This window comes from Harpia harpyja, chromosome 14 (assembly GCF_026419915.1).
Source record: "Harpia harpyja isolate bHarHar1 chromosome 14, bHarHar1 primary haplotype, whole genome shotgun sequence".
Lineage (NCBI taxonomy): Eukaryota > Metazoa > Chordata > Aves > Accipitriformes > Accipitridae > Harpia > Harpia harpyja.
In genome coordinates this window covers 36957146-36981162 of record NC_068953.1, presented here as the reverse complement: position 1 = coordinate 36981162, position 24017 = coordinate 36957146, and the positions used below count along the sequence as shown (strand labels likewise).

At 52.2% G+C, this 24017-nt stretch overlaps 1 protein-coding gene across 1 annotated transcript in view; it reads left to right on the top strand.

Annotated features, from left to right (window-relative positions):
- Positions 1-24017, top strand: part of LINGO1 (leucine rich repeat and Ig domain containing 1) — a 166018-nt gene that overhangs the window by 96795 nt on the left and 45206 nt on the right. Inside the window, exon 5 of the mRNA XM_052807105.1 lies at positions 3125-3210. The gene's annotated coding sequence lies outside the window, so the exon portion shown is untranslated. The remainder of the gene's footprint in view (positions 1-3124; positions 3211-24017) is intronic.

Here is a 24017-nt window from a genome sequence, read left to right as displayed (position 1 = left end):
GATCTGAAATCAGTGTCTGCCCTTACCTGGAGGGGAGCCAGCTGTGCCCAAGCCTCTGTCTGCTATTTTGCAGGTGGCTGTGAACCCAGGATGTGCAAGTGGTGGTGCTGGGGAGGGTGGTAGGACCTTGTCCCTGTGGCCTTCCATGCCCAAGGGGTCCTTGCAGTGTGCCCGTGCCAGAGCACAGCTCGGCTGCTGGGTGCTTGGAGCCGGCACCAGCCTCTGGGATGTGGGGTAGATGCATGGAGGCAGAGCTCATGGGGCTGTGTGTTCCTATGCATGATGTGGGCTTGGAAGATGGTGGTTGTCCTTGGGTAGGAGGTGGGTTGGAGGAAAGGGGTTTATCCCACAGGGAATCCCTCCAGCCTGGTTTGGGAGGCGTGGGAGAGCCTTTCCCCAGGCCCTTACTGGAAGCCCCTGAAACCTGCTGAATCATTTACCTCTGTTTTTGCATTTATTATTCCCATCTTCCATTCTCTTTCTGTTTTCATCTCTCCTTCTTCCCCCCCCCTCCTGCTTCATCTTTATCAGTAGCTAACGAAACAAGCAGGGAGAAACCCGATTCGTACAGTAATTAAATTTACTTAGTGGGTATTCAGCTGGAGTAATGAGAAGTTTAATTCAATGATTAGTTTTTTCTTTCATTAATTAAAAATGGAACAACGGTGCAGTTAGTGGGCTGCATTGATCCTCCTTGTGGAAAGCTGATGATGATGGAGGAGGAAGAGGAAGGCAGGCAGGCTTCTCATTTTTTCTATCCTCCTTGGAGGCTCTCCCCACACCCAGATGCCTTTATTGTCCCCTGTCTCTCAGTTGACCCCTCTGCCCAGGTGTTCCTGACCCTCTCTGGGTAAGGGGTGCTTGGGGCAATCACGGAGCGGAGTGGTGGAACAGCCCCCCACACAGGTCCTCTCCCTAATCTGTCCCCAGAAGCAGCCTTTCAGCTTAAAAAGGGATTTGAAATATTTGCTGTGGGTGGAAGATTGAAAAGTGGGTCCCAGCCCACAAGAAGTTTGGGGTGGGAGAGTTGTTTTCCTTCCTAGCTAAACAGATTTTGATCCATTTAAATGTTAAATTCATAAACATGTTTTTAGTCTTTTAAAATAGTTATGTGTGAAAGCAAAAATAAGTAAGTTGATTCCCATTTTTCAATGCTTTCTGCAGGCTCTTGAGCAATGTTGGGACCTCAGATGTCCTTTGAAGCATGGTTGGGCAGGTTGTGTTCCCCTAAAGCAAAGGCATTGGTTTGCTCCTGGTTTTTACCAGAATAAACCTTCCATGTAGCTTTTGGGATCATTGTAAGATCTGCTAAGTATGAGACTTCATAAGGAAGTGTAGTCAAGAATGGGAATAAAAATCCCCACAACAAACAATGAACCATTAATTAGTATTATAGATCCAGTCTGTGCAGGAGCTATGTGCATAAGTGGGCTGGCTCAGGTGGCTGGGCAGGAGAGAAAGGGCTGCATCCCCCCTCGCCTGTGCCCTCTCTGCCCCGTGTGTCTTTCCAAGTCATCTGTTTCTCTGCTGCTGTTGTGGAGACTGTGTGATGGTGAGAATTAGCCAAGGGCTGGGTGCACTGAGCACCTGGGTTTGAAGCCAGTAAGTGCCAAGGGCACTCAACACCTCTGGAAATGAGATGGTTTTGCTTTCCTTGGGTGTCCTTGGGTTATCTCAGATGATAACTGCTTTGGCAAAGCTAGCAGGCAGGTGAGAGGCTCCTGGCCAGCCCAGCGCTCTGTCCATGTTGGGAAGGGCAGGCAGAGTGGGATTGCAGTGGGATTGGAGCCCCTCCAGCAGCATTCGTGTCTCCTGAGGCTCCTCTGTGCCCCCCTTGCTTGTGGAGCTACTCAGGATTCAGAGCACTAATTTTTTATTCCAAAAAAGGAGGCATATGTCCCCCTGCTTTGACCTTGTTCCCCAAAACAGTGAAAATTGTGGTGGAAAATGGTTTCTGGCAGGAGAAAAGGTGAATGTGGGATACTCCCCTTTCCACATGTGGCAGGAGAGTCACAGCTGTGGTACCTGCGCTGCCCCCTCTCCAGCATGTACCTTGGCTGTGGCAGCAGCAGGGAGGTGAGCCTGAGGCTGGGACATGGTTGATTTGGGCATTCTGGTGCTGGCAGCCTGGCCTCTCGTGTGGGGCAGCTATGGGATGGGGCATGTGGAGGGATCAGCTTGCCCAGCTGGGTTTAGGCAGCATCCCCTACCTGCCAGGATGGCAGCACAGGGTGAGGCTGTGGGGAAGGCAGGGTGGGACAAGGCCACTGTCCCTGTGCACTCCTTGGCTGGACTGGAGCTCCTGGCATCTGGCAGGGCCTAACCTGTTGTCCCCAGGTAGGTGAGATGGTGCTTTGCTCTGGGCAGTGTTTTGGGCTGACCCTGGCTGTGACAGCATCTCCAAATCCCAGTACATCTATGGGAGGACCCCCAAACACCCCAGGTCTGTGGGACACAGCCCCCAGCCAGAGCCTCATGCCCCATCACCGGGGTCCTGAGCTATGAGACCCTTTTGCAGCTCTGGGCTTTAGTGGTGTTTTGTAGTTCCTGTCTTGTGTGGAGCATTTTATTGCTCTGCACAACCCGGGGCCGCCAAGGCTGGGGTACAGGGATGCAGCCAGGAGCAGTGCTGCCTGCCTAGGGAGGCTTAGCGAGGGTGGTGCAAGCCTGTGCTGGCCAGCAAGTGCTATCTGGCCTTGTAGACAGCTACAGCACCGTTTTACAACAGTGTTTTTCAGAGGGCTTTTGCATGCATGTGTTTCTTGAGAGATCACTGCAAATGATTCCCAAGTGCTCTGGCCCAAATCTGTCCCGGTAGCTGTCAGCAGATCAATGCTCTACTAAGTACAGGCCTGCTCTATTTCCATGGGAAAATGGCTTCTATTAAGCAGTTCATTTGGGGCCTTTCAGCAGTGGGTCCACTAAATTTTGGTAGTTGTGTTTTTCTGTCTGTTGCAGCCTGATTTATAGCTTTTAAATACTAGCTCAGATGAAGATTAAGCTCAGCTGAGCTGTGGTTTTGGGAGGGAGAGGGGAAAAGCATTCACAGCTTTTTAATTTCTTTCCTTCTTGCCTCTCAAATGCCAGGTTTATAGCCCTAATTGCAATATTGTTTCGCCCACAGTGCATGAGTGGAAAGCAGAGGAGAGGCCAAAGCCCAGCGTGCCCCTGGCATCTGATCCCCCAGCATCCTGCCTTCATCTGACCTGGGTAGGTGGCACACGAGCTTGGGTGCTGTTGTATTGCTGAGCACATGACACTCACATGCCTCTGTCGTGCTGAGTCCAGGACTGGACTGGTTTCTGCTGCCATAAGCTTGGTAGTGATTCCCCCCACCCTGTAGTCTGGGGCTGCCACCCAGCCCTCCTGGGGCATAAGGCAATGCAGTTTTCAACCAGGATCTGGGGCAGGCTCTGCCTGTGTGTCTGGAACAGGTAGGAAATGTTCAATCCATCATGTCTGCAAAGGGGAGGGTTTTACTGGGGGTGGGGGGAGGCACCCAAAATGAGTATTTGGACAGTGGCAGCGTTGAGAAAGGAGGGCTTTGTCGTGGGGCCACAGCTCGGCTTAGGCAGGTGGGTTTGCTCCAACTTGTATTACATCGGCAAGGGGCAAACGCTGCCTGCACGGACTGAACCAGGATGGGCAGCCGAACACCGTAGTCTGGGGGATGCTGGGCAGAAATAGTTTCATCTTCCAGGAGAGGGCAGGCGAGAGGGTCCTCAAAAGGCAGCGTTTTCCAAGATGTCTCTATTACTGTGTTGCACAGCGCCCGCGCACTCTCCACTGACTCAGCCTCCTTCCAGCGCTCTCGCCGGGACAGTTAAAAGACATGGGAGCTGGTTTCAGCTTGTACTGTACATACAAATCCTCAGCTGAAATCTGTGAACTGTCAGTTTGATGCAGGCAACGTGTGAGACGGCAAACATCAGAGCTGACTGGGCTGAGGCAATTTCCCGGGATGTCAGTACTCGAGAGGGGGGAAAAAAGGGATCTCTCTGTGAGGAGCAGAATTCAGTTTCCTAATAAAAAAAAGAATTGGGATGATTCAAGCATCTTTTATATGCCAGAGCTGGGGCAGGAATTGTTCAAATTGGATGTTGTCCAAGGTGGTATGAGATGGTGGGGTGTGCTGTGATCTCTGCTCTGCAGGTATGGTGCCACTGGGAGGCACACCTCTGCTTGGGGCAAAGCACAGGGGCTTACCTGGGACTGCCTGGGAGGCAGTGTCCCATGCCTGGCTCAGAGGAAAGGGGATCAAAACAGTGAGGCAGAACTGGCTTTCACACTGACACATGCACACAAGTCTATAATTTCCCCTTTACATCGTGTTCTTTGCTCAAAGCAAAGAGCAGGCTGCATAGGCTCAACCTGATGCATGCAAAAAAGGGGCCCGTCCTTGCCTTGCCTCTCATTCCTGTGCAAGTAGGGCCAGTGGAGAGGTATTTCTAGCTTTGCAGAGAGGTATTTCTAGCTTCTTGTTGCTGTTTCCCATTTTTTGGTAAGCAGGAATGAACCCAGGCACCCATCCCTCCCTGCTCCCACAGCTGCCCCTTGCAGGTTGGGCCCTGGGAAAAGCTGTGTGCAAAGGATGCTCGGTCAGAGGAGTTCCCACTGTGTCAGGGCTGACAGTGCAAGTGGAGGGACCATGGAAATAGCGGGTTTCTGTCAAAACACCTTCTCAGCAGTAAGCCCTGAAATGCATTTATTCTTAGCAATCTATCAAAACAAAATTCTGCTGGGAAATGATCGTGCTGGTTAAAGTCCGCCCTGAAAAAATGAACACTGAGAGCCATCTGGTTTTGGTTTGGATTTGGGTATTTTCTTCCAGAGTGTCATTTGCAGAAGTTGAAGATTTTTCTTAAGAACAGTATTTAGAAAATGAGGTGGTTTTGTTTTTCCTTGTGCTTTTTCCTTTGAGAAAAGAAAAAAAAAGTTATTTCCTAGGAAATTTGGGATAATGGAGGGGAGTGTAGTCTGTTTCTTGGTCTGGTCTCTCCACTAACTAGTGCAAGACTAGAGCATCCAGGTGCTATGTAGTGTAATGATGGGCAGCAGTCACACCTTGGGTCCTGGACACCCCAGGGTCAGGGCACAGCCCTGCCTAAAGGCCCTGAGCAAAGCAGGACCTGGTGCTGGGAGGGGGCATCTCAGCCTGAGCATCCAGCAGACACATAAGCCCTCTCCCCAAGGAGACTGTGAACCTTGGGACTGGATGATGTGGTCAGAGGTTTTATTTAGTTTTGAGGCAGGGCTGAACCTGAGTGGATTTTTAATGCGTGAATTTTTAGTGTTTAAACCGAGCAAATCTTTGAACCTATGTGGTTTCTGAGGGATGTTTTTCTTCCTTTCTGAATGTGTGTGCCATAAACGCCCCCCCCCCCCCCCCCCCCCCCCAATCCTCCCTCTTCTCTCTGGTATTGCTGGCTCTGGTGATGCAGTCACAGACTTGCAATAGGTCAGGCTTTCCACTTAAGGCCCTGTGGAGTGTCTTGGATTTTCACTTTTTTAAAAGCAAGTTTTCAGCATCGGGGTTATGTCAAAACCCTATAAAAGTGAACAGGGGCACTGCAGGTTCCCCATCTCATACTGCAGTTGGGCAGAAACCCCTGTGAGGGTGGCTGGGAGCAGGGAGGAGGATGTGGGTAACCTTGGGGGTGCAGGAAGAATGAGAGAGGGGAAGGGGCTGGGTGGCAGCCCCTGGCGTGGCAGGAGCTGTGAGGGGAGGAAAGGGATGGCACTCATTTACCAGAAGGTGTCTGTCCTGGGTGCGTACTGCACTGTGCAGGTCAGCACTTGTTTGAGAAGGAGCAATGCAAGTTGTCAGGTGGAAAACATTACCTCCCCTGATAACTTCATTTTGCTGAACAATCTGCTAGCTCAGAGCAAGGAAAATCAATGTAATGGAGTCAGGTTGCCCATGCAGCAGGAGATTCTGCCTGGGACTCCCTGCCACCCCATGCTGTCCCCAAAGGGGACCAGCTGTGTGCCCAGAAGGGGGGTTCTCATGTAGGAGTAGCAGTAGTGCTGGGGCTGTCCCCAAGAAAGCTGCATGGGACAGTGGGCACACTAGGGACACTTGTCTTTGGCTGGCCCAAAAGCTGTGGTTAAACAGGGTGGCTGGGAAATGCTGAGAGGGAGAACAAGGTTGGCGGGAGGGAATGCAACAGAGGGAGAGGTGTCTGTAGCCTGTTTCGGAAGGTCTGCTCCTTCACCCCACCAGGGCTGAGAAAAGCCCTGAATTTCTTTTCCACACCTTACCTGGTTCCCACCTGGCTCTCTATATTAAACCAGATTTCTTTGCAAGCGTCTCGCTCCCAGGGCCAACAAAGCTATTAACATAAAGAGATTTTTGTTGCTGTTTAATTTTTTTTGGTAGCATATTTGCAAAAATAAATATTAATTGTGCAAAATGCTAATAAGCTAGGCAGGGAGCCAGGCTCTGCAGCCCAAGCATAGCACTGTGCATGCAGCTGCTGGCCCTTGGTGTGAATCTGGATGCCACTACCATGGTCCAGTGGCTCTGGAGAGCTTTGCAGTGGTGGGATTTCACGTGGGTTGCCTGATGCTTAGGGGTTTGCTGTGCCTGTGAGCCTTGGCAGGGACCATCAGGGACTATTTGTGGTAGGAGTCTGGGCGCCGTGTTAGTGAGGCTGGGAGGCACTTGAGGTTTTCTAGCAGTCAAACAGCTCTTCCCCATCTAGGGGTGGGAGATAGTATCGTGCACACAGCTTGGGATGTCACATTAATGTTAAACACGGGGAAGAAGCAGGAGCGAGTGAGAGCAGGAGCTGGGTGTCTATGGCAGTTTGTTTCTTTGGGTTTATGCGCTGATACTTTCTGCTTAATTGCACCCTGACATGCACGAAGACAGGGGGGCAGGGGTTTTAGAAAAGCTTTAAAAAAAATTACCTTTCATGAAATATTCAGGACAGGCTGGTTTCTTTTTAAAAACTGACATAATTACTTCTGCAAGGCTTCTGATTCTCCTGGTTTCATTGCATTAGGAGAGAGGCAGCATGAGTGTTTGTCCTCATTAGCCTGGAGAGAGGCTGGGTGGGTTTGTATTCATTAGAGGGAGGTGATCACTGTATTGATACTTGGAGATGGGCGAGTTGGGGGTCAGTGGGTTGGTTTGTTCCCATGAATATCTGTTGGTGATGGACTGAGGACTTGGAAGGGAATGGAGGCAATTTAGCAATGTATTAGGGTGTAGTAGGAACAAGAAAAATGTCCCTTGTGTTCTAGGTGCGTGGGGCTGTGCACTGGGGTGCATCCCACTGCTCCCTCTTTGCTGTGCCCTGCCTCCCGCAGATGTCGGGGAGCCAGCGGTGGGTCATGGCCATGGGGAACGCATCCCCACTTGCCTGCGGAGAGGAGCTGCTCCAGGAAGTGCTCTCCTGATGCTGTTAGTCGTGATCCAAAATTAGCATCCCATTCACTTGCTCTTAGCTGTGTTAGCTCTGCAAGGCTAATAGGGCTTAAAAAAAAAAAAGTCTCTTGTCACTGAAATCAGCAGCTCTGCCTCAGAATATGCGGAGGGAGCAGACTTGCTGAATAAGGCAATGTTGCTGTTGTAAGCGCTTGCCTGGCCGCAGCAGTGCTGTGGGACTTGCCCAAGGTCAGCCTGAGAATTGGTGTCAGAGCTTGAGAGGAGTCCTTGATTCCCATCTTGGTGGCTAAACCACTGGGTGAGGAGGATGAAGGTGTGAGCATCAAACCCAGCCAAACCGTGAAGCATTCCCAGTGTGGTGCTGTGTTCCACAATTAATCACTTCCACCCACGTTACACCTTCCCCCTCCCCTAAATCCTCCCTCACTTGGTACTGGAGTGGGGAACAGAGGCAGCTCCAGTTTTATGAATCAATCAAAGACAATGCCTGCTTTTGAGAGCTGCTGATTTAGAGAGCCCTTTGCAAGCGTGTGTGCAGTATGATTTCTTGTCAGAGCACAGCTCTGGACAAGCCTGCCAAGAGGAGCTGTTCCAGCTCCCAGCCACATCCTGGGGAGACGGGCTGAGTGGTCTTTTCATCTACAAATAAAATAAACAGGAACAAAGAAGGCAATAATATTGACTTTCATCATTGATATTCCCATTTATCTCAGTAATAATTAGTATTTCTATTGCTGGAAGGGTATAGCTCATAATCTCACTGTTTCACGGGAGCCTATTAATGTCATCAGAAGAACAGCCAGGCATGAAGTGCTGAGGAGGGTGAGTGGGTTGGATGGCTGGGAATGGAGCAGAGCTGGACATGGAGGAAAGAGGCAAGAGGCTGCAGAGGGGTGCCTAAATGCTGTAGGGAGTGGTGGAGCAGCAGAGCTGGGGAGAGTGATCCTGGGCATGGGCAAGGCCTGGGTCAGCACTGACCTGACACTCCTGCTGTGCTTGGGGTGCGGTGGGAGAGCCATATGGGCTTGCTGACGGTAGCTGGGGCTCTCAGGGTGCCTCTTGCCCAGCCCTTCACTGCCTCTTCCAGCACAGCCAGAGCAAATCCCACTTGTCTGGGAGGGAAGGGTGGGACTGGTGCTTCATCCGGTGGCCCAGGGATGGAGGATGTGCTGTAAGATGCAGTCACAGTGCCTTCCCTGTGGTGTGATGTGCCTCCAAGCTGTAACGGCAGCTCCCCCTTGTCACCGCCACACCAGGCAATGTGGGCAACAAGGGCAAGTTCTTGCATCTGTCCCCATCTGCCCCCAGGGTGCCTGTGCCATTCATGCACAAACTTTCTGCAGCATCCACAGAGCTTGTTATTTGCTGGCACTTAATTAGTCATTCCCTGTCCTCTTTTAAAAACCCCTCACGGTGCTGTCTGCAGGTGCCTTGTTCTGTCAGAGCTGCATACCTGGCCTGATCCTCCTCTGGGAGCCCAGAGGAGGTGGGACACTGAGGTTTCAGGACTAGTGTCGCTGCTCTCCTATGTTGCTTTGAAAGCTTTTGCACCCAGCTGCTCCGTGCATCATCCTGAATCGGTCTGGAGGTCTGTTTCCTGCATCTATTTTTTTAATTGTCCTATTAAGTGCATGTCCTGACCCTGCCTGTGAGGGTTTCCGGTATGCAGCGTCCCGAGCATTATCAATTCCACAGGAACCGCTGTCACAGCAGCCGCAGGGACCAGCGAGCAGCGAATGCAAATGCAGGGTGGTGTTTTTATTGGGATTTAAATGAGTTTTAGGCTGTTCAGAATTACAATGTGATTTGAGCCAGGAGGGGCTTATAAAGCTGGTACTAGTTCATGTATTATATGGTAAATGTGCCATCCCCATGACTCCTGCTGAGCACCTTCCTCACCAAGGTGAGGAAAGGAGCAGGGCAGCTGCCAGGGCTCAGCCCTGTTGTCCCACCATGTAGGTCCCCATGGGGGAAAGGGCAGTTTGAGGTGGAAGGAGGGCTTAAAAGGCTCGGCCATGGAGGTTGCTGGGCAGGGGAGCTGGTCCCTCTTAACAAACCCAAGCCCATGGTGCGTGCAGTTCAGGCTGGCAGATGGTCTCTGGCTGGAAGGTAGGGGTGCAGGGAAGGCTTGTGGACATGTTTTGGGGCAGGGTGCATTTCACCCATGCATCCTTCCCTCTCTGTATAGCTCCGCTGGGGAAAGGTGGCAGTGGGTGCTAGCGATGTTCCAGCTCTGGCCATGCTGCGCACCAGGGAAGCGGCACAGCTGCACCTTTTCCTCCCTGTGCAGCAAGCCATGGCTTTTCTGGGTGCTGGTGCAGGACACGGAGACCCTTCCTTGGGCCAGACCCTGCTTCAGCTTTCTGACAGCAAGGAGCTTTCTCCACTTGGTCCAGGATGTGCTAGCCCCAGCTCGCACCTCTCTGGAGACCTCATAGCACCCAGATCACCTGCCTGTTGCACAGACATCACTCATAAAGGCTTTAATGGCCATTATTGTAACCTATGGCTGTGTGGGGCTTTGTGCAGAGATGGGTGATGTGACAGAACTGTACCTGTGTGCACAGGTGCCCTGGGTCTGTGACACCTGGGAGCCACCATGGTGAAGGTGACAGATTCCTCCATCTGCTCCCTCAGCCAGGACAGGAATGAAAGGGAAGTTTGAGCTATTGGCTTGGGATGTTTGTGCCTCACCTCATTTCAGTGCTATGCTGTTGATCTCTGAAGGATACAGCTGAATATTTGAATGAGAAATATGTGGTTGTATTGAAATCCTAGACAAAATGTCTTTTGTGCCTTCCTGCACGTTTATTTGCGTAAGAGTGTTTTGCTGGAGAAACATGGGAAGGAGCTCGAGGGAGAGGAGCGAAGGCGGGGGTGAGAGCATTGGGGAACTCGCAGTACAATTTCAGGACACTTAAGAGCCTCTTATTGTCAGTGGCGAGACAGCGACATCGGAGGCAGCTCAGGCAATTGTCTGAGACAAATTGCTTCATTTGATGGGTTTGTCGGTATCCCACTGGTTAAGTTTCTGGGTTATATATATACAAAGCACAGGAGAAACTCAGAAATACACATATATATGCATATATACATGCTTCTGTATCTGTAGTTATCTCCCATAAATGACCTTGCAGGCATGAAATAATGTCATCAGCCTGCATGGTGCTTCTGAGCAGCTGGATGTTTGCTCTGTAGGTCTGGGGAGCGAGGGAGCCAGGCCACCTCTCGGGGCTCCTGCTGTGAAGCCACCAAGGTGCTTGCTCTCATGCCAGGGAGCGGGGCTGGTAGTGTTTGCTGCAGGAGGGAGCGTCTCCCCACCTCCCCAAAAAGAAAGGTTTCAATTGCTTCAGGAGGTGCTGAGGGAAGAGCCTTTGCTGACAGGTAATGTGCTGCTAAACAAAGCTGCTTTCCCCAGAGAGGGAAAATTGTTGCTGGTGCCTGCGGGATAGGTGAAGGTGGAGATGTGACGGATAGCAGCACCGCTGTTTTGTCCTACTTGGAGGAGACATGGCAAGCCAGGGATGTAAAGGCACCCTGATAAAAAGGCCTACTGGTGGCATTTGGATTGTGCTGGAGAGGCAATTGCTCGGCTCTCCCCTCCCTGTGCATCCAAAACAGCACAGAGCCCCCAGTTTGGACAGCCCTGCCCATGCCAGCAGCTCTGTTTGTGCCATCCCTGTGGTGAGGATGCAGGAGGAGGGCAGCCGGGGCAGGGTTAGCTGGGAGATGTGTGCTGCATCCAGCAGCCCAGATCAAAGGGACCTCAGCCGGTGACATCCACCTGAAAGCCTTTAATGCCTAGCCCTGGAGCAGGGAGATTTACTCAAGGGACTCATTTCCTTTCCTGAACATAAAAAAAATTGTCAACTTGACATTCAGGAAACTTTAATACCTTTTTATTTGTTTAACAGTTTAGCTAATTGCAATGCTTTTTTGTTATTTTTATATACTTTTTTTGACTCATTCTGAATTTGTCCTTTTATACTTTGTTCTTTAAAGCCATTTCATTATGGGTATTTATTGCCTGTGCTGGTTCTCTGGGAGAATGGGCAAAGGAGGAGGGATACCCTGGCTGTACCTACAGGCTGAAGCTTTCAGTAGCTCTGGTGACACTGGCTGGTCTCAGCAGATCAAGACAAGATATTATAGAATGATAGAATCGTTTAGGTTGAAAAAGACCTTTAAGATCGAGTCCAACTCCTAACCTAACACTGCCAAGTCCACCACTAAACCACGTCCCTAAGCGCCACATCTACACATCTTTTAAATACCTCCAGGGATGGCGACTCCACCACTTCCCCAGGCAGCCTGTTCCAATGCTTGACAATCCTTTTGGTGAAAAAATTTTTCCTAATATCCAATCTAAACCTCCCCTGGCAAAACTCGAGGCCATTTCCTCTTGTCTTATTGCTTGTTACTTGGGAAAAGAGACCAACCCCCACCTCACTACAACCTCCTTTCAGGTAGTTGTAGAGAGCGATAAGGTCTCCCCTCAGCCTCCTTTTCTCCAGACTAAACAACCCCAGTTCCCTCAGCAGCTCCTCATAAGACTTGTGCTCTAGACCCTTCACCAGCTTTGTTGCTCTTCTTTGGATGTGCTCCAGCAACTCAATGTCTGTCTTGTAGTGAGGTGCCCAAAACTGAACATACTATTTGTGGTGCAGCATTATCAGTGCTGAGTACAGGGGGACAATCTCTTCCCTAGTCTTGCTGGCCGCACTACTGCAGAAGCTGCTGCTTGGTCTTGTTCTGGTGGTGGTTGTTGAGAAAAGTGCACCTTCAGCAGCACTGGAAGAGTGCAGACATGCCTCTGTTTTGCTGAATTGCTTGTTTGGGGCAGAAAAACACCAAAAAAAGATGTCCCAGGGTTTCATTGTGCTGTTTCCTCTATGAAGTAATTGCCATTTTCCTTTAGAAAGAAAACTTTGGTTGGAAAGTTCCTTGACTTTTAAAGAACTGGGTAAACCTTAGAAATGTCCAGTTATAAAGTGAAATGTTATTGTGCTTCTCTGCAGTTTAGATTTACCAGCATTTAACAGAAGGCGTTTTCTTCTCAAGTTAATTCTTACTGAATTGTCAAAAATATGGAAAAAATAATAATTGCAATAATAATTGCACTAACAGTAATGTGCTTTTACCGCAGCTAATTGTGCTCTTTTATTCCTCCTGCTCTGCGTCTCAGCTGTCTCCTCTTTACTCAGACCTTTCCCCAGGCACGGTGGGTCTCTACACAGCCCCCCATATGTGACCTCCCTGCGCCCAAACTCATGGCAGCCTTGTTATGCCCCATTATGTACTGAAGTCACAAAGTCTTGCCGGAGCTGCGCCTGCTTGGGATTATCCAGATAGATGAGCTTGAGTGTAAGCTGTACCTGCCTTCAGCCTTGCCCTTTGGTGCTGGGGTGCCCTATGGCATCCATACCCCGCAGCCCTCAGCACTGGCCTGCCTAGCACCAAGTCCAAACCACACTATCAGGCTTCTTGTGCTCCTGAGCAGGGCACACTCTGCCTGTCCCCCTGTGGGGTGCCACCCCACTACCCTAAACAGATGCTTTCAAGGCCAGAAGCAGTTTGCAGCCTCCCTTCCCCCTGCCTCGTGTGATCCTGGCTCACCGCCCACCCCACGCACGAGCACCAGCAAGGAGCGAAGCTGGGGAAAGATGTCAAGGGCTGTTACAGCATGTGCGGGAGCTTATATAAAAGGATCCATTTTCATTCTCCTGCTTGTCTGCTTCAGTCAAAATACAATGCCACAGCTAACAATGTTTTGTGTCATAGCAGACCACAGTGATCTAATGCACAGGCTGCTGCGGTAGGTGCTACATCTCTCCGTACCACAGCTGTCCTGAGCCCCTACCGCAGCCCCTGGGGCTGCCTTCACCCCCGGCCCCTGGGAGCCCGCAGCTTGCCCTGCTGTGAATCATGTCTCCCACTGAATTGTAGCTCCTTGTGGGCTCTGCAGCTCCCAGGTTGTGAAACACAGCCCTGCTAGGCTTGTCTCCCAGCTGGCGGAGCAGCTCTCTGGTGCCTCTGCCTTCTCAGTGTGAGATGGAGCAGACCCCTGTGTGCTTGCTGCAGCCCAGCTGAGCCCACTGCAGGAGCAGGCAGGCTGCTCTGGCCCCGCGGGGGCCCTGGGAGCAGCACTTGGACAAGTTGCTGATCTCTTTCTGTTCAGTAGACATGTGTGTACACATGAACACACATGTACCAGAGTGCCCTTGAGGTGTCTGGCACCTGGTGTCCTCAGCTTCATTATTTAGAGGCTATAAAGAGCACCTCTCTTTGCCTTTCGCTCCACAGGCATGTTGCAGGGCTGCTGGGGATGGCTGCATGGCTGGAAATGTCAAGGACCTGGAGATGGTGCCTCAGGCGAAGGTGGGGTAGTGGAGGCTCGTGTGCTCAACCCACTGACCAGACCTCCTTAGCCAGGGCAGGGGTGATGACTGTGGAGCTGGGCCTGTGCTGTGGGTCCTTAGAGATGGGATGTGGGGAGATGAGAGGAGTGTGTAGGGATCTGTGTTTCCTTTCCGCTTCTCCAGTGTACCTTCACCCATTCCTTGGCAGGGCTCATCTCACCTGGATACCCCCCCTGTTGAGCTGGACCATCTGGTTTTGGGGATATTTGGCTTTCCTCTGCCACTGTGTTGGGTAGCAGACGTGCTCTGCGTGGCACAGAAGGGGCAGTGTGTGTGTGTGTCAAGCCTGGTCTGTGCACAACTGCTTGGACCTGGCATAGGCTCACGGATGCTTTGGGTGAGCCTTTGCTATTGTATTCCACCCCCACCCCCCCGCTTCTCCCTTAAAATTCAGTGTTGTATCTCCTTTGGAAATCTGGGCTGTGGCAGTGCGGCTGTGGAGATAAGTGGCCACCCTGACTTATAGCAGGCTGGAGGGTGTGTTTGTCATGGAGGTAGACATGGGCAGCTCTGCCTTCCAGCAGCACTGCTCCGTGATCATGCACCATCATGGACCGTCCTCTGGACAAGGCACCGTGTCTTTGTTCAATATCTGCAAATTGCTCATTACTGAGGACTCTGCTCCATGAGCAGGGCCTGGGTACAGGAGCAGACAATATGAATCATGAAACCTCAATGCACTGAGCAATTTTCATCAGAGGTTTTCACACCTTTCCTTTTTTCCTCTCCTTTCTCTCATTTCTCCTCAGTTAGAAAGACAGGGAAACAGGTCTCCTGAGCTTTGATTGTGAGCTCGCCACCACCCCTTGCCTCTCATTGGCGCGGGCAGAGCAGCTGATGGGGCTGTGGGGACATGGCGCAGCAGCAGTGGAGCTGCAAAACTCTTCCCAGCGCTGGCTGGACTGAGGCAGAGGGCACCAGCCATCTCCCATCCTATCCCCCTGAAATGTCACTTGCTTTTAAATGCACTGGTAGTTTAAAATAAGAATAACCTGCTCCAGGGCTTCTTAAACTGTGGAATTAAATATGGTTCTGGTCTCTAGGCAGAGTCTGACTCTTCAATTCTAAATCTGCTCAGCCAAGCGAAATATTGCGGGGGGGGGGGGGGGCGGTTGGAATCAATATTTCTCAGGCCCAGCACAGAGAGGAAGCTGTCTGTGTGCGGCTGCAGGCATGCAAGTGCAGATGTGCACGCACAAGCATGTGAGGCTGGGGTGGGAGTGTGAGAGTGGCACATGTGAGCGCAGCAAAGAGGAGCACCGCTGGGAGACAGGGAATGGGGAGGAGGACATGGTGTTTGCGATGCCAGAGCGCTGTGCGTGCTGCCTCTGGGAGAGGCGTGGGTGTGAGTCCATTGCACTTGGGTGTGCATCTGGGGACACAGCTGGGTTTATCTCCATGTGGTTCCCAGCACAGTCTTTAAGATAAGGAAACACAGCTTTCTAGGTTTCATGACATGTAATTTAGTGGTGAGCGAGAGGCTGTGAGCTTGTGCCAGAGCAGGTGCACTGTGGCTGTCCTGGTTTCTGGTACCTGGTATGTGGAGCTGAGCTGCACAGGAGATGGGAATAATGAGGGCTAATCAGGGTTTCTAGCTGAGCAAAGGACTTTCCCCTGTGACCCCCAGGCCCCATCATCTGGAGGATGGCAGCATTACAGATAATGGATGGGGTGCTCTTGCTATGGTGTGTGTAATCTATAACATGGAGGTGTTTCTGCGTGATGCCAGGACCCTCACCCCAAGGACTGCCCTGGATGCGCCACGTGCTGCATTGTGTGGCCCATGGCGGCATACCCTGGGCATGGCTGTCCTTGCCCAAGGGCTGCCTCTTGCCCAGAGGACACGGGCTGTGTGGGGAATGGCCCCTGCTATCTGCTATGGGAGCATCACTGAAGATTCATGAAGCTGATTTTGCCAGGTCTAAGTTCTCCAGGTGGTTTCTGTCCAACCCCTCTCCCCACCATCACTGCCTTGCAGAGTCCTGATGTCTTCCCTCTCTGCCGCTGTGTGTCCTCCATGGTGTACGGTGGTGGGAGGAGGGAGCTGTGCAGCCGTGTTGGGATCAGGAGCAGAGGAGGATCTCCATCTGCAGCAGAGAGGGGAAGGACAAATGTTATTGACCTGCTCTGGCATCTGACCAAACCACAGACACTCACCCCTCCCAAAAAGCTTCTCTGATAGCTTAATTTCCTAATTGCTGTCTGTGATCAGGATGTCAGCGCTGGCTCTCCTCCAAGATATGTTACTTCCAGCAGTCTGGGGCTCTCTACCACCTTGCCTGGTCACTACTTTCAGCTCACCCGCTTGACTGGCTGGAGAATCTCCCATCTCCATGCAGGCCACCTCTGCTGCCCTGAGGGCATCATGGCAAATATTGAGGGAGCTCAAAATGTTGAGGAGTGCCGGTTCAGGGCCCCAGCTCCAATGCCGTTTTGTGCCTTGGCCCGAGAGCTAAGGGTTGGAGCTGAACCGTGTGTTTTGAAGTCCCAGCTAGAGTCCAGCACAGCATCTGGAGGAGATAAGATCCTCAGATGCCTGATGCTGGGCTCAGGATGGAGAGCTGGAGAGCAGGCATGGTGGAGTGCCTGAAGGTGAGGCCCCAGGAAGGGACCCAAAGGAGAGATGCCCTCTGTGGGGTCTGGCGCTGGGCTGATGGGAATTCCTGGCAGCTCCAGCCATCCACATAAGTCAGTGCCATGAACACATGCAGCAGGAGCTTACAAGATGCAGCATAGCGAGGCTCTACATCTCAATAAGCAGCACTCCAAGGCAGACCTGAAAATAACTGTTTGAAGAGGAAATGGTACTCTGTCTTCTATTGTCTCTCTTCCTTTCCTCTCTCTCTTTCTCTCCCTTTCTCCTGTCTTTTACATCTGACTGAACATGAGAGTTCATTGTTGAAGGGGTTTTGTTTTCTTGTATTTTTCCCCTTTCTCTACTCTCCCGATGAGGAAACTACAAGGAGATGCACTATTAACAATTCAGACCCATACAGCAGCAAGGGCTGTCTTCATGCCGAGGTTACTGGGTCCTTGTTCTTCTTCTCTGTCGCTTAGTTTGTTTGCTATGATAAAACACACCTAGATGGCTGTTTCTTCTGCAGGGAGCAGAGATATGATGGGATCAAGCTGTCTGAAAAGAAGTCTGTAAGTGTGGTTCAGCCCAACCCTACAATAATTTTCCTCATTCTTAGAAGCTTTGTCTTTGTGCAGGGCAAAGCAAGCAGGACAGCGGTGCCATGAATGATACTGCTCCTGGTCCCTGTTGGCCTTGATGGGAAACATTAAAACTGGGCCAGGAGGATGCATCTGGCCTTGTGCCTTCCTGGAAAAAGAGGAGTAAGGGACTGTTAAGCTGCAGATAGATGTGAAGGTCGGGGCTTGTGGCACTGCGTGTACTCCAAGTCAGACAGAAGGTAGGTTACTGAGGCAGTGGATTTTCACACAGGAGTGGGCAAATCAGCCCCTCGCCTGCCACTGGCTGCGTAACTAAAGAAAGGGGAGCCCCATACAGAAATGGTTCACACCCCCACGCAAGCTGGGATGGGCCTGACAGCAAGGCCCTCCATGAACAAGAGCTGGTGAAAGTAGGGATGTTGTGTGCAGAAGTTGGTCCTGGAGTGGAGAAGGGAGTGCAGAGTCAGCCTATGGGCTGTATGATCTCCCCCTCTGCATTTGAGGATCTGTGGGCTGGGAAAGGAGCATTGGCATCATCTAGAGCCCTCCTCTGAGTGTGGAGGGAAGTGATAGAAGAAATCGATATAAAAGTAGAGGTGAAGAGTGGTAGTGAGAGGGGAAGGGAAAGACTCCAAAGAGGAAATGGGACTGAAAAGTGCAGAGGTGTGTAAGGATATCTGAGATGTCACAGGCAAGGGAGATAGTCCGGGGAAGATGTAACTTTGGGAGAAGTCTTCTTAGCCTGGCTGCAAATGTTTGCTAAGCTTCTCGGCTATATTTAGCAGCCTCCTTGCCCTTTGGAGAATTCTCCACGCAGATGGCGGAGGAGCGGCTTGCCAAATGGTGGATGCCGTGCTGTGTCGGAAGGGGGTGCCTGTGTTCAGGGAGAGAAGTTTAATGTCGGCTTCGCCCTTTCAGCAGCGAAGCCAAACGGTTCGCTTTGCTGCCCGGTGGATGGGGCTGCCAGATGGCTAAATATTTGCTTGTAAATTAGCAATGGGAAACATGTGATATAAAGCCCTAAATTGAAGAAACACAGGGCCTGGATTGGACTCTTCCTCCTGCAGAGGATGGTCTCTGCAGAGCAGGGTTGGGTAGATCCATTATGGGAGCAGCACAAGGAGATCTCAAAGCAAATGAACACGGGCACTGTGCCGCCATCTCTTCCCTGTTCATTGGCACAGTCATGGGCCATTACTCAAGTGTGTGCAGCCTCTGGCTGTGTTTGCTTTAAACCAATATGCAGAGAAATACAGCTTTTCTCTCTAGGAAAAAAAAAAAAAGCTGCTTGCTCTGTGCAGTATCTCACTGAATGGGATATGACTGGAATGAAATTTCCAGGCACTAATGTAATATGAGTACTCATAATTTGTGTGTCATGTGTGGGGATAAGGCAATGTAATGATCCCGTGCCGCGCGGCCCTGAGCAGCATCCCATACAGTCCTGCCCTTGAGCTCAAGCCCTCCTGCGAAACGGCGTCATGGCTCACATGTCTCTGCATCACGCCTGATCTGAGGCTCCGTGCCAGGGCGGAAGGTGGGGAAGAAAAAACTGAGACATGCCGAAAGACTTGGGGTGTGGGGGGGAGACAGGGTGGGGGGACCGCAGAAATAGCCACAGAGAATCTCACCAAGGTAGTGTTAATGCTGCCTCCTGCGAGTCCTCCCAAATCACAGGGCCGCCCAACTCCCTGCTCTCTGCACACATCCACTCCAGAGGCATAAGGTTATTTTAAAAACAAGTAAATATTAAAATATTGGCTTCTTTTTAATTGCCGTCTGGTGTTGGAGCCTAGTGTTTTCATGTTCTCCAGCATTTCTGTGCAGCTGGGAGGGCTGGCCCCTCTCCTCTCCCCTTGGTTTCTAATGAAAGCAAAGCTTCCCACGTCTTAACTTGACTCCAGGGGCTGGGGCTTTGAGAAGCTCTACCTCTGTAATACTGGCAATAAAATCATAAGAGCTGGCTATGCTGCTGTAAAACTTTTATTGCTGTGTGAAGAGGAACAGCGAATCCTCCCTCCCCTCTCCCCGTCCCTGTGGCTCCCCCGGCTCTCGCTCTGTTTCCCCTCTGCAGCTCTGAGCCTTTGTGCCAGGCAGCACAGACCGCATCCCGTTTCCCTCTGCTCCTGCTCCCGTTGATCCCTTCCCTGGGGCTGCTCTGCCACCGTTCTTCCCTCGTCCGGCCTCTCTGTGCCCCGCTGGCGGGTCTGCTCCTGCCCCCGTCCTTGTCCTTGCCGATTGCGTGGCTGCTCGGCTGCACGTCAGCTCTCCGTTTGCGGCATGATCGAAAGGAGAAGAGCTGTAATAGCTCCCCGCGCGGTTAGGCCGTCCGTGCGTTTTGCATTTCATGGCGGGTCTGCCTTCCCACACCATCCCCTACCGTATTTATAGATCACGGCGGCAGTATCCATGTGGATGCAGATTGTGCATGACGGTTTTCTATAAATACAAATGCTCTGTAATTATCGTTAGAACTATTTAGCCCAATTCAAAGGTAGATTAAATAATGAATGTGTGTGTGATATGCCTGTCGACATCAACAAATGGAAAGAGACATCTCTGGATGCGTATCTGGAGGTTTCCCCAGTGAAGAAGTTGGGGGAGGAGAGCGGGGAGGGAGCTGAGCAGCCGTATTGCTGTAAATGCCTCTTTCGCAGGGGTTCAGGCGGCGCGGTGTGGCCCGATGGGTACTCTCTGCTCCCCAGCGAGGTCTCGGGGCTGGACAGATAGGTGGTCTGGGAGACACCGTGCCAAGGGATGGACAAGGAGGATTGGCACATGCAGAAGCCACTTGGTATTCGCAGCTACCCATTGCTGTGCATCTTCCCCCTCTGCTTTCACTGTGCCTTGGGAGCAGCAGGAGATAATTTCAGGCTAGGCTGCTGATGGAGAGCAATGGAAGGTGTATGATAAGGCTCCCCAAAGCCTCTCGGCCCCTTGTTTTGTATGGTAATTGATTTTCTCTGACACCACGCGTGCCCTGGTGTGTTTCCCTTCCTGCTAGTCTCTCCCTGGCTGCAAGCTGGTCCACAGCAGAGTCCTTTGGGGACACTGGCTCTCTCCCCTGCGATGGCTGTGCTCCTGCCCAGCCCTCCCTACAAGAAAGGAAGAGGGGAGCTTTAGCAACGCGAGCCTAGGGACAGTCCCCTGGTGGGTCCTTGCTGAGGATGGATGTGGCTTTACCAGCATCCCAGATGGTTGCAGCAAGGGGACCATGCACAGCAAGGCAGGACTGGCATTTCAAGGAGAGGGTGCAGATGTAGCAATCCCTAAACACTGCGTGTGTCCCAGGAGGAGAGTTTGCAAAGCCGATGGAAGGATGGGGTAGATGTCACCACTGCTTTTAACATGGGAACCTCTGTCTCTCCCTTCTTCGCCCTCTCCCCAGGTGCGGTGAAGCCCTGCCACCACTCACAGGCACTAGCTTCATTAGCTCGTGTGTGGCTGCTACGTCTCAGCCCTTCCATGGCTCCGTGTCACATCGCGGGCTGCTCCCCTGCCCTAGGGACAGTAGTGTCAGGAACGGCAAGGGAAGCAGGACTGGGAGGAAGGGCTCCATCACAGTAACTAATAACTGTGTGCTGACAAATTGAATTATACCTTTTCCAGTTGCCTGCACTATTGATCAGAGAAAAGGTTTGTGTTTTTGTTAGGCTTTTTTTTTTTTTCTTTTTCCTTTTAAGTTACAGTTGCAATGTCCTGGGAGCTTATAATGAACTAAATAAGGTCAGGTTAGCAGAAGAATCAAATATGCTCTGGCAGCAGAAGCGTGGGCTTTTCCTGGTGACTCTGAGCGGAGGGGAAAGCAGCGGTGGGAGCAGCAGCAGCTCCTGCTCCTCAGTGCCCTGGTGCATGCGAGTGTCCCGCTGCGGCCTCCTGCTCCCGGGGAGGGCAGCGCTGTGGCAGAGGGCAGTGCGGGACCGAGCAGGCAGCTGATAGAGAATGAGCAGTGCGGGGTGAAACCAGACCCTACCACACCAGGAGGCATACGGAGGGCTGCTTGGAAATGGGGTGATGTGGGTGAGCTCTGGGAGAGAGGCAATGCAAGTGTAATTGCACTTGGCCTGATCCTGAGCAGCGTGGCAGGAGCTGTGGGGGAACCGGGGTTCACCAGGGTCCGTCTGCCACCTGCCCTAGCTCATGCCAAACTGCACTGCCTGGGCTGCTGGAGTGGGTCCCACCCTGCCTGGGAGGCTGCTGAGGTGGGCAGGAGATGCACGATGGGGTGCAAGGAGCCAGGATTTGGCCAGGTACGGCATTTGCCCAGCAGCTCCCTGTGGAGTCCCTGGCTGGGGAAGCTGATGGTGTTTGGTTCTTTGCTCCGGTGCGGGGATCCTGCTGTGAACTCAATTAAAGCTGTGTTGGGGGAAGAGGGAATAAATTACCCAGATGAAAAGGATGAGTAAAAAAACGTGTGCAGAGAAATGCCAGCCCACCTTTGAAAGGCTTTATCGAACTCGGACACGTGTTCGAGTTGGCAGCAGCGAAGCTGGAGGGAAGGGGGAGCACTCCCTGGTGTCCCCCTTCATGTTCCCGCTCCCGGGCTGGGACCAGCAATGAAGCGAGGTAGGGCTGTTGGAGGAGAAGCAGAGGGTTGAGGTAGATTGTCAGTGCTAGACTCGGGACAGAGGTGAAGCATTGGAAAACCAGCTTGAAACTGCGCTCGGGTGAAGGTTTGCAATGATAGCAATGCCTGCCTAAGAGAGGAGGGCAGCTGCAGGTTCAGCAAGTGGCTCCAGTGGCTCTTCTGTCCCATTCTCTGTTTGTCCAAGCTCTGTGGCTTGAGTTGCTCTATCCTGTTGCTGGAAGAGGCCAGCAGCTCTGGGTGAAGGCTGGATTTGCTGCTCAGAGCCATAAATGTTACAAAGGGAGCAGCTGCCATATGGGAGCAAGCCTTACTGCCACCAGCCCCACCACCCAACTACTGGTCAAGCGGGGCTGGCAGATAAACCCTGTAATGGTGGAAAATCACTTTGAGAGGCCAGGACTAGTGCAGGCTGGATCTGGCCCCAGGCTGCTAGCTGGACGGACCTGCTCCTCCAAAAGGCGAATCCAAAGGCAGTGTAATGCAGTGGCCAACTCCACAGCCCTGGGGCTGTGCTCGGAGGGGTGACCTGAGGGCAAGCCTCAGTGAGTAGTAGAAGCAGGGACAGTCACATCTTGTTTTTGTGTAGCTCTATTTACAAAGACCTAGATTGAAATCTCAGCTGCCCTGGGGTGAATCTGGACTGTCTCCAGAGCCGTCTGTGTGCTGGCAGAGCTGCCATGCTCCACAGGGCAGATTTTCCCACTTTGCACACAAGTCCTGTCCCTGGTGACCCCAGAGCCCCAGGCTTTGGAAGCAAAGGCTCTGCCAGGGCCAGTTCCCAGCCTGCTGCACTGGGGCTTCCTTCACTTCTGGACTTCATTGTACAAAATTCACCGATTACAGGCAAGGACCAATAAACTCTGCACGGTCATCACTTGTTTTAGCGTATTGGGTCTTGGTGGAGAAACAGAGGCTCATCTCCCACATGGTTGTTTGTCTGACCTGCTCCTTTCTGCAGGACCTTGTGTGATATGATAACCCCTCCTTGTAGCCAGCTGTGCCTGCCTCACCCCACCACCACACTGAAGCTGGAGCACTGGTGCAGGGTTTGAAGGTGTATGTGAGGTGCTGTGCATGCGTGGCAGTCTGCAGGGCTGTTTGCGTTACCATTGTGTCACCAGGACAGTGAAGTCCTGGTCCCTTGACAGGTCCCTGTCACCCAGCACCTTACCCTGGTTGCTCTACACCCAGCCCTGAAAGCCAGGGTTGTGGCAGGAGAGCTGGGTCCCATCCTGCTTGGTGTCCCCTGGGGCCTCCTGAGGTGTGTCCAGCAGCCAGGGCACACTGTCTGGGCGCAAACCTGATGTCTCTGCTCTTAAGTGCAACCTTCCTCCTCCTTCACTGCCTTGCTTGAGAGTCCAGCCACATAGGGTACCGGATTAACATTCCCAGCACAGCGTCACTCCATCACCATTTCTATTAAACTCATTTGCTATCTAAAGGAATTCATTTTCCACTTTGTTTGCCCATGATAAAAAAAAAAAGCCCTCTGAGCTGAGGCCCCAGTGGTTGAGAGGGGGGAGCGCCCAAGCAGGGAGCTGGGTGCCAGCATCCCCTCCTTCAGGCCATGTGCTGGGAGGAGGGAGGGCATTCCCATCATCCATGCAACAAGATGCCCCTGTCTCTATACTTCCACCATACACCTGGAAGGAGGAGCTGCCTGTTGCAGGCACCAAGGCTAGTGCTTGCTTTTTTTCCTCAAGCAAATGACACTGTTTCACCCTAGGATGAGGCTTTGCAAAATCAGATTGTCCCATTTTTACTGGGAATATCCCTGGACTTCAGGAAACTATGCCCCCTTCCAAAAATCAGGTTTCCTTGGAGTCTACAGCAAGTCCAGGGAAGGTAGAGACAAGCTGGGTTCTCTCTGCCTGCTCCCCCCTCTCCTTGTGTGTCGTGTCCTTCAGTGAGTTGCTTTGCAACAGGCTCAAGAGCTGGATTCCTGCCCCTGCCTGGGGTTTAGGGCCTGTCTGTGTGTTTGGGTACATGAAGGAGGGGGAAAACAGGGTGTGTATGCGTGCATGTGAGCAAACCCACTTGTGTGTGTGCATTCCCTCCGGGGACCACAGGGCTCCTGTTGACAGCCCCCCCACCACAGTTTATCACCGAGCCTCCTAGTACGGGCACCTCCTGCCGGAAAAACGGAGCGAGATGCTCTGCAGCCCTCTGTGCCGCTGCTTTCAAGGTCGGAGGCTGCTGGTAATTGATCTACAGCCTCACTATAAATCTCATGCCGAGGGGAGCCTTCCCTGCTGGCTCTCGACAGCAGCATCCATCCTGCATGGCTCGGCTAGCCCAGTCACCAGCAAGGGGGCTTTAATCACCCTCTGCCTCTGCTGGACAGCATTCGGGTCTGCCACTGGCCTTGCTGGCTCCCAGCTCTGCCATACACCCTGTGCTGCTTGTGGCTGCATTTACAGGCAGTTCCTCCTGGGGTCAG